Here is a 10,499-nt window from a genome sequence, read left to right as displayed (position 1 = left end):
CAAGACAGCCAAAATCGCCCCCAAAAAGTTTCACCAACGTCCAATCATGAGGAATCATGAAAAGGCACCCATAAACCGTCTTAATTGTGGCAGTTACAAAGTGTTCGCAGACTCCACCGTAACTTACGGCCCCACCGTAAGTTACGGTGGACATAAAAGTGTTACGGTGTTTTGAAACTGATTTACGGTGGGAACCAAATGGTTTTCAGGTCCACCGTAAATTACGGTGGGACCGTAATTTACGGTGGTAGCCTGTATCTTGTGTTTTATTCTTCTTTTGCTCCGCACCTCCAACCCGTTCGACTCGAGAGCTTCCAAAGCTGCATTTTTTCTCTCTTTAAGCCTCCAAGCCGTACCTGAGACATAGACAACAGTAGTTACCTAATTCAAGATAATTACGCACATAAATGGGGGATAAACTTGTGTTTTAGCATCGCAAAGGGTTGTCCAATGGACCACCCGTCACATCCCCACACTTAACCGTTGCTTGTCCCAAAGCAACTCATTGAATCAGTTTCTAAACAAGTGATCAAAGTAAAACAAGCAAAACAAGCAATCTTTTTACTAACCCCTTTTTAATACCCAACCAATGCACCCCTCTCTAAATCTCTCCTCTCGGCTACAATTGAATACTAGCAAAGATAAGCTAGACACACAATAGGCAAACGGGTGGTTGCACAATCATAGGCTTGTACCTAAATCGATCCTTCTCCTATAAGTGCCAAACATGAATGCAAATCAAAGGGACTTCAAGGTTGTAACGTGGCTAGGTGTATAGGTAGGAAATGGGATATATATGAAGTAGCGAAAATTCGACCCGGTCTTTTTATTACACAAATAAACAAAGTAACAACTACCAAACTAGCTACTAAATACAAGGTAACAAACATCCTTTCTTTTCATTTTTCATATTTTTTTCTTTTTTTTATTTTTTAACAAGCAAACACAATGCAATAAAGCATCACATATCTACATTACATTCCTACAACTACTACTAATACTAAAAGACCTGGTCAAATTGGGCAAATTTTTAGGTAAGTAGCTAGGGGTAACAAATGATAGGCTTTTAGGCACAAAATTGGGCAACTAAATGTCCAAACCCCCGCCCCTCTCGCAACCATGCTCATATATATAACTTATGAGGTCCATCCCCCCAAATCCCACACTCGCTCACACCAACGACGAGGCTACCTAAATGCCCTTATCCTTTCTACATTCATGTCTAACTAAGGACTCAAATCGCATTCAAGCACAAGTTCTAATGCACCCCCACCCGTAGCCACTCTCATCAAAGATAAGCATTATTTATATACAAGTGTGGCTACAATTCTCACCAAGAATGAAAAAGGTATCAAGGGTTGCCGGTGCACCATTTGGGGTTAAGTTAGGGCGTTCAAATTTCCCATCATTTCGCTTGGCTCAAAATTTTCAAAAACTTCAAAAATTCCCCCCATCCCCACACTTGGGATACATTGACCCCAATGTATGGCTTTAGGAGGCTTTGATCACTAAATTCATTCAACATCAACAAATGCTTCTTCACTCAAACCACAAATTTCTTTTTGTATTTTTTCATTTTATATTTTTTTTATATTTTTTTTCTTTTTAACACATGACACCACTAACAAGCACCAACCCAACAAACGACACAACCATACACCACCCAACCGCCCAACCATAATCAAAATAAAACCACAAATATGTACAAATTATACAAAAGAGAGAATACCACCTGATTAATAGTAGCGCGGTCCTGGAGGTCCAAAAATGGATGACATCATGTCATTCCATTCTCCAAATCCAAACGTGCCGCTGCTACTCCCTCCTTGTTGTTGGGCTCCCTCTTGCTGCCTCGGGTCAAGCCATTGTGAATGGTGAAGCGGTGGAGTCGGATATGAGACACTACCATCATAAGGCGGTAACGAGGCATAATCCACATGTTGTGGATCCTCAACAACCGGCCTTCCGGCATGCCAATCCGCATGCATCCTCCTCGCTTGATCGTCGAAGTATCTATTATTCGTTTCCACCTCTCGGGAATACACCAATGTGCGGTTCCATGACTCTTGGCGATCAAAGCTATGTTTTAACGACCGCTCTATACTTGTACTATTCCTCGTGTTTTGATCATACAACGTCCTCTCCGACCCCGACCATGTATCAAAAATAGATGCCGGAGGACGTTGACTTTCAATCACTTCTTGCATTGTACCGTTATAAGCCCAACCCGACTCATATGACTGTTGCGCATAATCGTAAAACATACCACCGTAACCTCCACCATGACCCCCTTGACCCACATTCAAGTTCACCCCGCCTTGCGGTTGCTCCTCATAATCTTCATCCCCGCTTGGGATCTCTGCTTCACTCTCGGGTTCATCCTCTTCACCCGGTAACAAATCTCTCGCATTCGCCTTAAGAGCTCTCCATCTTTGACCCTCGGATTTTAACTTGTGATACCGCTCCGATTGGGTATATGTCCAACCACTTCCCATTTTGTCTAACGTAAACGGTTGGTGCCTCTTTGTTACTCCTCGATCCTCCGAAGTAAGAGCTTTCTGCTGTTTCATCAACCCCGTGATGATCCTACAATATGGGACAATGTCCCTCCCATACTTGTTTCGGCATATCCATAGGTGGTGCATAATCAGATAACGTATCAGAAAACGTGGAGACCCATGCATTAGCGAATAGAGGACAGGTACCTACGGATATCTCACCTGTTCCTTATCTCCTCTGCGCGGAATAACATTGAGAACACATATGGCTAGCAACAACTTAGCTTCTATCTTCAAATTCTTCCGGTAAAGAATACCACTGTATGTACCGGGTAAAAATATTGCTGCCAACATATCATTCCATCGAACATGTTTCTCCGGTTTAAGCAAGAGGTCATCAAGAGTGGGAACCATGTACTCACGAGCCGGGAGACTATCATACTTCCCGAGCTTCTTTAACGTGTCAAATGACATCTCCACCGGTACTCCATGCACCTCACCAATTAACTTCATCTGTGATGTCTTGTTAAAATTGTGACATTTCAAAGTCGCCATCCATTCTTGTATCTCGGTCATAAACAAGTTGCTTTTGTCTTTATCGAAACAGTTGAGCGCTGATTCCCATCCTAACGCTCAAAATTTATCATACACCCCAAATTGTTGAAACTCCACTTCCCGAACTTCTCGTTCACAAATGAAGGCCGCCGCCTTGTTCTTCAACTTATTCATGCTGTCATGGTAGAGTGTCGGTTGCCACTCCTCTGCTTGATCATCTAATGGACCCGAATTCCATACCGGTTTATCATGTGGATCCAACTCCATTTCTTCTTCACTCCCACTCTCGCTTTCACTTATCCGACCCACATATTGCCTTTTTCGCGGTTGTTGTTCCACTTGTTTGCCTTTCCCTTTTGATGATGACGAGCTAGATCCCGCTTTTTCTTTTGTCTTAACCATTTTTCCTACACACATTAGACAAACAACAAAAGCAAACAACAAAATTAGGCCCCTTCCTCCAAAACATCCCCACACTTGCTTGTTACTATGGTTGTAGATGCTAGTGAACTACAATGTATAAGTTTTTCAAAATTTGGGCATGGTGTCTCTACAATGTAGAAATCCCCAAAAGTTCACTACTTTACTAAACATCCTACATCTACAACCATACTCATGTTCAAGAACAATTAGCAAGTAACACTATGAACAAGCAAGTGGGTATGAACAAACATAACAATAACCTCAATCTTCACAATGCACCATCAAAATACACAAATTAAACTTCCATACCTTGTCTTGAAGATGCTAAAATGCTTGTGAGACAAAAAACTCCAAAAACCCCCAAAAAGTTTCGAACTAGGGTTTGGGATTCGGACCCAAAAACAGTGTTTTCTTGTAAATCTCTTGTCAAAATCAGAAACTACGTGAAAAATTAGTCAAGATAGACTCCGATTTCACTTAGTTTGGACAAGAATTGAAGGAGTTATGGAGGTTTGAAGGTTGGGGAAGAAGATGGCTTGTTGTGGGTCTTTGAAAGGGATAGTGATGAGGATAGATGAAGAAGAGATTGTGTGGATAGGGAGACTTCACGTGACCTGATGTTATGAGGTTTTATTATATTTTTTCTTTTTTTTTACGTAACTGCGGAACCCCAAACGACGGAAAAGAATTTTCACCGTACCGTAAATTACGGTCTCACCGTAATTTACGGTGAGACCTGAACATGAATTCTGCACCGTAAACCAGTAGGTTTACACCGTAAAGCCTCCCATCTTTCAATATCCACCGTAAATTATGGTAATACCGTAATTTACGGTACAACCTGGGCGTTTATATTTCCACAAAAGTTGAAATTTTGAGGTGACTTTTTTATATTTTTTTAGTTTTTTCCGTTTTTTATGTTTTTTTAACTTTTTCAAAAACTTGTAAAAATTACCCTACCCCCTCAAAAATCCCGTGTTGTCCTCAACACAATGTTAGAGTAATTCGTGACCCGAACGTCTCCACACTTGTTTCAAACACGGATTTCGAAGAAATACGGCAATTGTGCAAATTATACAAAACAAACAAAACAAAATACTACTACGTACACTACCAAACCTGGGCCTCTCATGGTTGTTCCTCATCGACTGGGCGCAAGATGTAGCCCGCTTTGTCAAGCTCCAAGTTGTTGATGTCGTTCCCCTCCAAGCATGGCTTCAAGCGGTGACCGTTCACCGTTTGTTGTTTCAATGTTTGCTCGTCTTGGATGTCTACATCACCAAAACTCCCAACTCTCCGAATGACATACGGACCCATCCATTTGCTCTTGAGCTTGCCCGCAAACATCTTCAATCTTGAGTTATACAACCAAACTTTTTGCCCCACTTCAAACGTTTTCTTTTTCAATTTTGCATCATGCACTTTCTTGAGTTTATCTTTATACGCCGATGCACATTCATACGCCTCATCCCGAATCTCTTCTATCTCGCTCAATTGCAACTTTCTCAACTTACCCGCCTCATCATAATCCGCGTTAACCGTCTTAATTGCCCAATGTGCTCTATGCGCCAACTCCATTGGCAAGTGACAACCCTTACCATACACCATCCAGTAAGGTGTTGTGCCAATAGGAGTCTTGGAGGCCGTTCGGTAAGCCCACAATGCATCGTCTAACTTACTCGACCAATCCTTTCTATCCGTTCTTACCGTCTTCATGAGGATCTCTTTGATTTGACGGTTGGACACTTCAACTTGTCCACTTGTTTGCGGATGGTAAGGTGTGGCAACTCGGTGGTTCACGCTATACCTTTTCAATAATTTCCCGAAGTTGAAGTTCTTAAAATGCGAACCACCATCACTTATAATAACCCGCGGGATTCCAAAGCGAGAAAAGATGTTGGATTGAACAAATTTACAAACAACCGAATGGTCATTTGTTCGTGTTGCAATAGCCTCAATCCACTTCGAGCTACCAAAATATATAGGAAGCCATTCGAATTCGGAAAGGGACCCATAAAATCTATACCCCATACATGAAATATCTCAACAACCAAGATCGGTTGTAATGGCATCTCATCCCTCTTCGATATACTACCCATTTTTTGGCAATTTATACAATTTCTAGCAAATTCACATGCATCCTTGAAAATGGTGGGCTAATAAAACCCACATGAAAGAACCCGATAGCCTGTTTTATGCCCACTAAAGTGACCCCCACATGTGGACGAATGGGCATGGGTCAAAATTTCCAACACTTCCGTTTCGGGCACACACCTTCGTATAACTTGATCCGGTCCAATCTTGAAGAGATCCGGTTCATCCCAAATGTATTGCTTTACTTGGACCATGAATTGTTGTCGACGCTTTTTGGTCCAATGACTTGGAATGGCACCCGTGGCTAAATAGTTGACATAATGAGCATACCACGATGCAACGAAAGTGGAAACGGCTAAAAGTTGCTCGTCGGGAAAACTTTCATTAATTTCGCTCACATCATCGGTCCCTTCCACCGGAATCCGAGACAAATGATCCGCCACTACATTCTCACTTCCCTTTTTGTCTCGGATTTCTAGATCGAACTCTTGTAACAATAAGACCCACCGAATCAAACAAGGCTTCGCGTCCTTTTTCTCCATCAAGTACCGGACCGCGCTATGATCCGAATAAACCACCACTTTGCTCCCCCAAATATACGAGCGAAACTTATCCAAAGCATACACCACCGCTAGTAATTCCTTCTCGGTTGTGGTGTAGTTAAGTTGCGTTTCGGATAAAGTTTTGCTTGCATAGTAAATCACCACCGGCTTTCTATCAACCCGTTGACCCAAAACCGCACCAATAGTGGTGTCGCTTGCATCACACATTATCTCGAACGGCTTTGACCAATCCGGTGGTTGCAAGATAGGAGCTTTGACCAAGTGTTCCTTCAAAACAGTGAAAGCTTGCATGCACTCGTTAGTAAAATCAAATGGGACATCTTTTAATAACAAGTTGCATAAGGGTTTGGTGATAACACTAAAACCCTTAATGAAACGTCTATACAAACCCGCGTGTCCCAAGAACGACCTTACACCCTTAACATTTTTCGGAGGTGGCAAAGATGATATTACCCGTATTTTTGCCTTATCCACCTCCATCCCCCTTTCAGAAATTACATGACCCAACACAATGCCCTCTTGCACCATGAAATGACTTTTCTCCCAACTTAGCACTAAATTTTTCTCAACACATCTTTTTAACACTTTTTGTAATTCGTTGAGACAAGCATCAAAACTAGTGCCAAAAATGGAGAAGTCATCCATGAATACTTCGAGCGACTCTCCAACCATGTCCGAGAAAATACTCATCATACACCGTTGGAAAGTTGCCGGAGCATTACACAAGCCAAACGGCATTCGCCTAAAGGCAAAGGTGCCATATGGACAAGTGAAGGTGGTCTTGTGTTGGTCATCCGGGTGTGTGGCGATTTGGTTGTAACCCGAATACCCCTCCAAAAAACAGTAGTATTTTTGACCCGACAGTTTTTCAATAATTTGATCAATGAATGGTAGCGGGAAATGATCCTTAGAAGTGGCGGTATTCAATTTTCGGTAGTCAATGCATACACGCCACCCGGTAACCGGTCGGGTGGCAATTTGTTCACCACTTTCATCCTTGACTACTTGAATGCCGGCCTTCTTAGGCACAACTTGGGTGGGACTCACCCAAGCACTATCCGAAATCGGATAAATAATTCCCGCATCCAACCATTTAATGACCTCTTTCTTAACTACCTCCCGTAGGTTCGGATTCAATCGCCTTTGAGCCTCTCGTGTCGGCTTTGCATCTTCAGTGGTAATGATCTTATGCATGACAATGGATGGACTAATTCCTTTGAGGTCGGCAATTGTCCATCCAATAGCTCCCTTGTTCTCTTTTAAAACCTCCAACAATGCTTGCTCTTGTGCCAATTCCAAATTAGAGGCAATAATGACCGGTAAAGTGTCATTATCCCCTAAAAACACATACTTCAAGTGGCTAGGCAAGTCTTTGAGCTCCAACTTTGGCAGTTCCTCTAATGATGGTTTCGTACCCGAATCGATCTCCGCCGGTAGACCTTCAAATTGATGAGTCCATGGCGGTCTACCTTCTTTCAACGCCATCGCATCTTGCGTTTCCTCTTCAACCCGGAGTGCATAAGCATGTACCTGTTCAGAAAAATCACACAGGCAAATATCCAAACCATCCTCCTCATACTCATACGGGTTGCATCCGTCAACTATATCTGCCATGAAACACTCATCAACACCATTAGCATTAGAATTGTTAGTAAAAACATTCAAATGCATTTTTCTATTTCCAAAAGCCATATCAACTGTACCAAATCTACAATCGATAATAGCATGTGCGGTGCTCAAAAATGGCCGACCCAAAATTATATTTTGTTGTTGCTTAGGGTCCGCCGATGAGTAATCCAAGACTAAAAAGTCAACCGGGTAATAAAACTCATCAATTTTGACAATTACGTTTTGGACCATACCCCGAGGTAGCTTATGAGACAAATCGCCCAAAACAACCGTTGTCTCCACCCTTGCCAACGGACCAAAGTCATATTGGTCATATAAGCCCCCCGGTAAAATGCTAACCCCGGCTCCAAGATCTAGTAACGCCTTAGCCATTTGAAAATTACCAACTTGTATATTAATCAATGGCGTGCCCGGATCTTGGAGCTTAGGAGGAAGCTCCCCATTGAAAACCGCACTCACTTGCCCGGTTAAATCCACCCGCTTAGGCACTTTCTTTTTATTTTTCCTTTTTTGTGTACATAATTCTTTTAAAAATTTTGCATAAGCGGGGACTTGTTTTATTGCATCGAGGAGTGGGAGGTTTATTTTCACTTGTTTAAACATGTCCCACATCTCTTCTTTTTGAGGACCTCTCGACACAATAAAATTTTTCTTTCCCGGGTCAAGTAAGGCCGATGGAAACGGGACTTGACTCGGTTCACCCTCAACTTTTTCATTCTTTTCGTTTTCACCCAAACCCGGTTTTTTAACAATTGTTTCTTTTGGTTTACCCGGTGAAACTTCATCATCACTTTCATTACCCGTGACATCCTCAACTACCCCCTCAACCAATTCGGGTGACAAATTGGCTTTGAACTCTTTTCCACTTCTTAAAACACTAACATGATTAATATTAACATTACCTCGTGACGAACCATGTGAAGGGTTTACCTTAGTGTCGCTTGGAAGTTGACCCTTACTTTTCTTCAATTCAGCCACATCGGTTGCTAATTGACCCATTTGGGTTGTTAGTGATTGGATGCTTTTATCACGAACCTCGTCCTTTTGCATTCGAACTTCATCGAGTTGGTTCCGTTTTTGCATCTCCATTTGCATGCTCTTTAGCATCTCCATCATCTCGTTTCCACCCGAAGACCCCCTTGTTCTTGACCCATTTGGTATTGTTTTTGATAGCCTTGGTTGTTTCCGCCTCGGTATCCACCTTGGTTATTGTAAGATTGGCGTGAACCAAAGTTACCTTGACTACCTTGAAAGTTCGGGTTGGCTTGATTTGAAGGGTTCCCATACCGAAAATTCGGGTGATTCCTCAACCCGGGGTGGTAGGTATTAGAGTTCATGTTGTTGTAATTCCTACCACCTCCTCCTTGACCTTGACCTTGAACCGCATGGACCTCTTCGTATTTCCCTTCCAACATCCGTTGGCAATTTTCAGCCGCGTAACCTATTTCATTACACAAAGCACAAACATCATAAATTTGGTTAGTGGTTTGAACATTACCATCATCTATGGCGTGCACTTGAGGTCGGGCAATGGCCGGTCGGGCTCTTCTTGAGGCTTGAGCTTTCCTCTTTGATGTAGTTGCCATGCTTTCCAAGAACTCCCAATCATCGTTCTCATAATTTGTTCCAAAAGTCCCACCGGTAATAGACATCAAATCACGTGCATCTTCGGCACTCAATCCCTCGTGAAAGGCATTCATCAACTCCCACAATTCAATTCCATGGTGAGGGCAATTTTTAATCATCATATTGAAACGCTCGAATGCCTCATGAAACATCTCACCATGTTGTTGTTGGAAGCTTCTCAACCCCTTTCTTGCATCGTTGGTCTTTTGGGCGGTGTAAAACTCATCCAAGAAAGTTTTTTGCATCTCCCCCCATGTATATATGGATGTCGAAGGTAACGTGTAGAACCATTTTTTCGCCTTCTCTTCCAAGGAAAATTGGAACAAAACCAATTTAATATCGTCGGCTGAAAACCCTTGACTCCCAAGAGTGTTGCAAATCGAGTCATAAGCCTCTAAATGAAAGTAAGGCTCCTCCGTTGCCAACCCCTTGTACTTTGGTAAACTTTGCAAAGAGTTGGTCCTTACTTCAAATGTTCGCCCTTGATCATTATGAGGAATGACTACCGGTGAAGGGTTTTGAGTGATTACTGGCCGAAAATGTGCTTCGATGCCCCTCACATTTTATCTAAGGTGTGTCCTTGGTACACCATACCTACCTCTTGGAATAATAGGACCATTTGGCCTTGGTACTTGCCCTTGTGGTGCGATTGGTTGTTGAAACTGTTGTTGTCGCATCGGTGGGCGTTGAGGTGGTCTTTGAAATTGTGGTTGTACATGTTGTGGCCGGACTTGTTGCAATGGGATAGGTTGTTGCATTGGTGGCCCTTGTGGTCTTGGCCGAATGTGTTGTGGTATGAGTTGTTGTTGAGGCATTCCACCAACACTTGCCATCCCTTGGGATTGACTTTGAACATACCCAAACTCCCCTTGATCACCATAACCTCCATAAAAATACCCATCCTCTTCATAACCCTCAAAATCTTCAAATCCTTCATCATAACCATCTCCTTGAATTCCTGAAGTTTGCCCAAATGGAAGGGTCGAATACTGAAAACCCGATTGTTGTTGTTGTGGTCTAAAAGACGAAGTAGTATGCACAATAGTTGAATTTGGTGCAATTGTGAAAGTGGATGATGATTGACCCGTATTTGGTGGGAAGAAGTGGGATA

At 42.5% G+C, this 10,499-nt stretch overlaps 1 non-coding gene across 1 annotated transcript; it reads left to right on the top strand.

Annotated features, from left to right (window-relative positions):
* The first annotated feature begins 9,478 nt into the window (after positions 1–9,478).
* On the top strand, positions 9,479–9,584 carry LOC118481378. The gene has a single exon (XR_004865585.1). It is a non-coding gene; the product is annotated as a small nucleolar RNA R71 (small nucleolar RNA).
* Positions 9,585–10,499: the final 915 nt, after the last annotated feature.

The sequence above is a fragment of the Helianthus annuus genome, chromosome 8 (assembly GCF_002127325.2).
Source record: "Helianthus annuus cultivar XRQ/B chromosome 8, HanXRQr2.0-SUNRISE, whole genome shotgun sequence".
Taxonomy (NCBI): Eukaryota; Viridiplantae; Streptophyta; class Magnoliopsida; order Asterales; family Asteraceae; genus Helianthus; species Helianthus annuus.
Note: the sequence above shows the minus strand (reverse complement) of the source record. Positions and strands in the feature narration are given on the sequence as shown.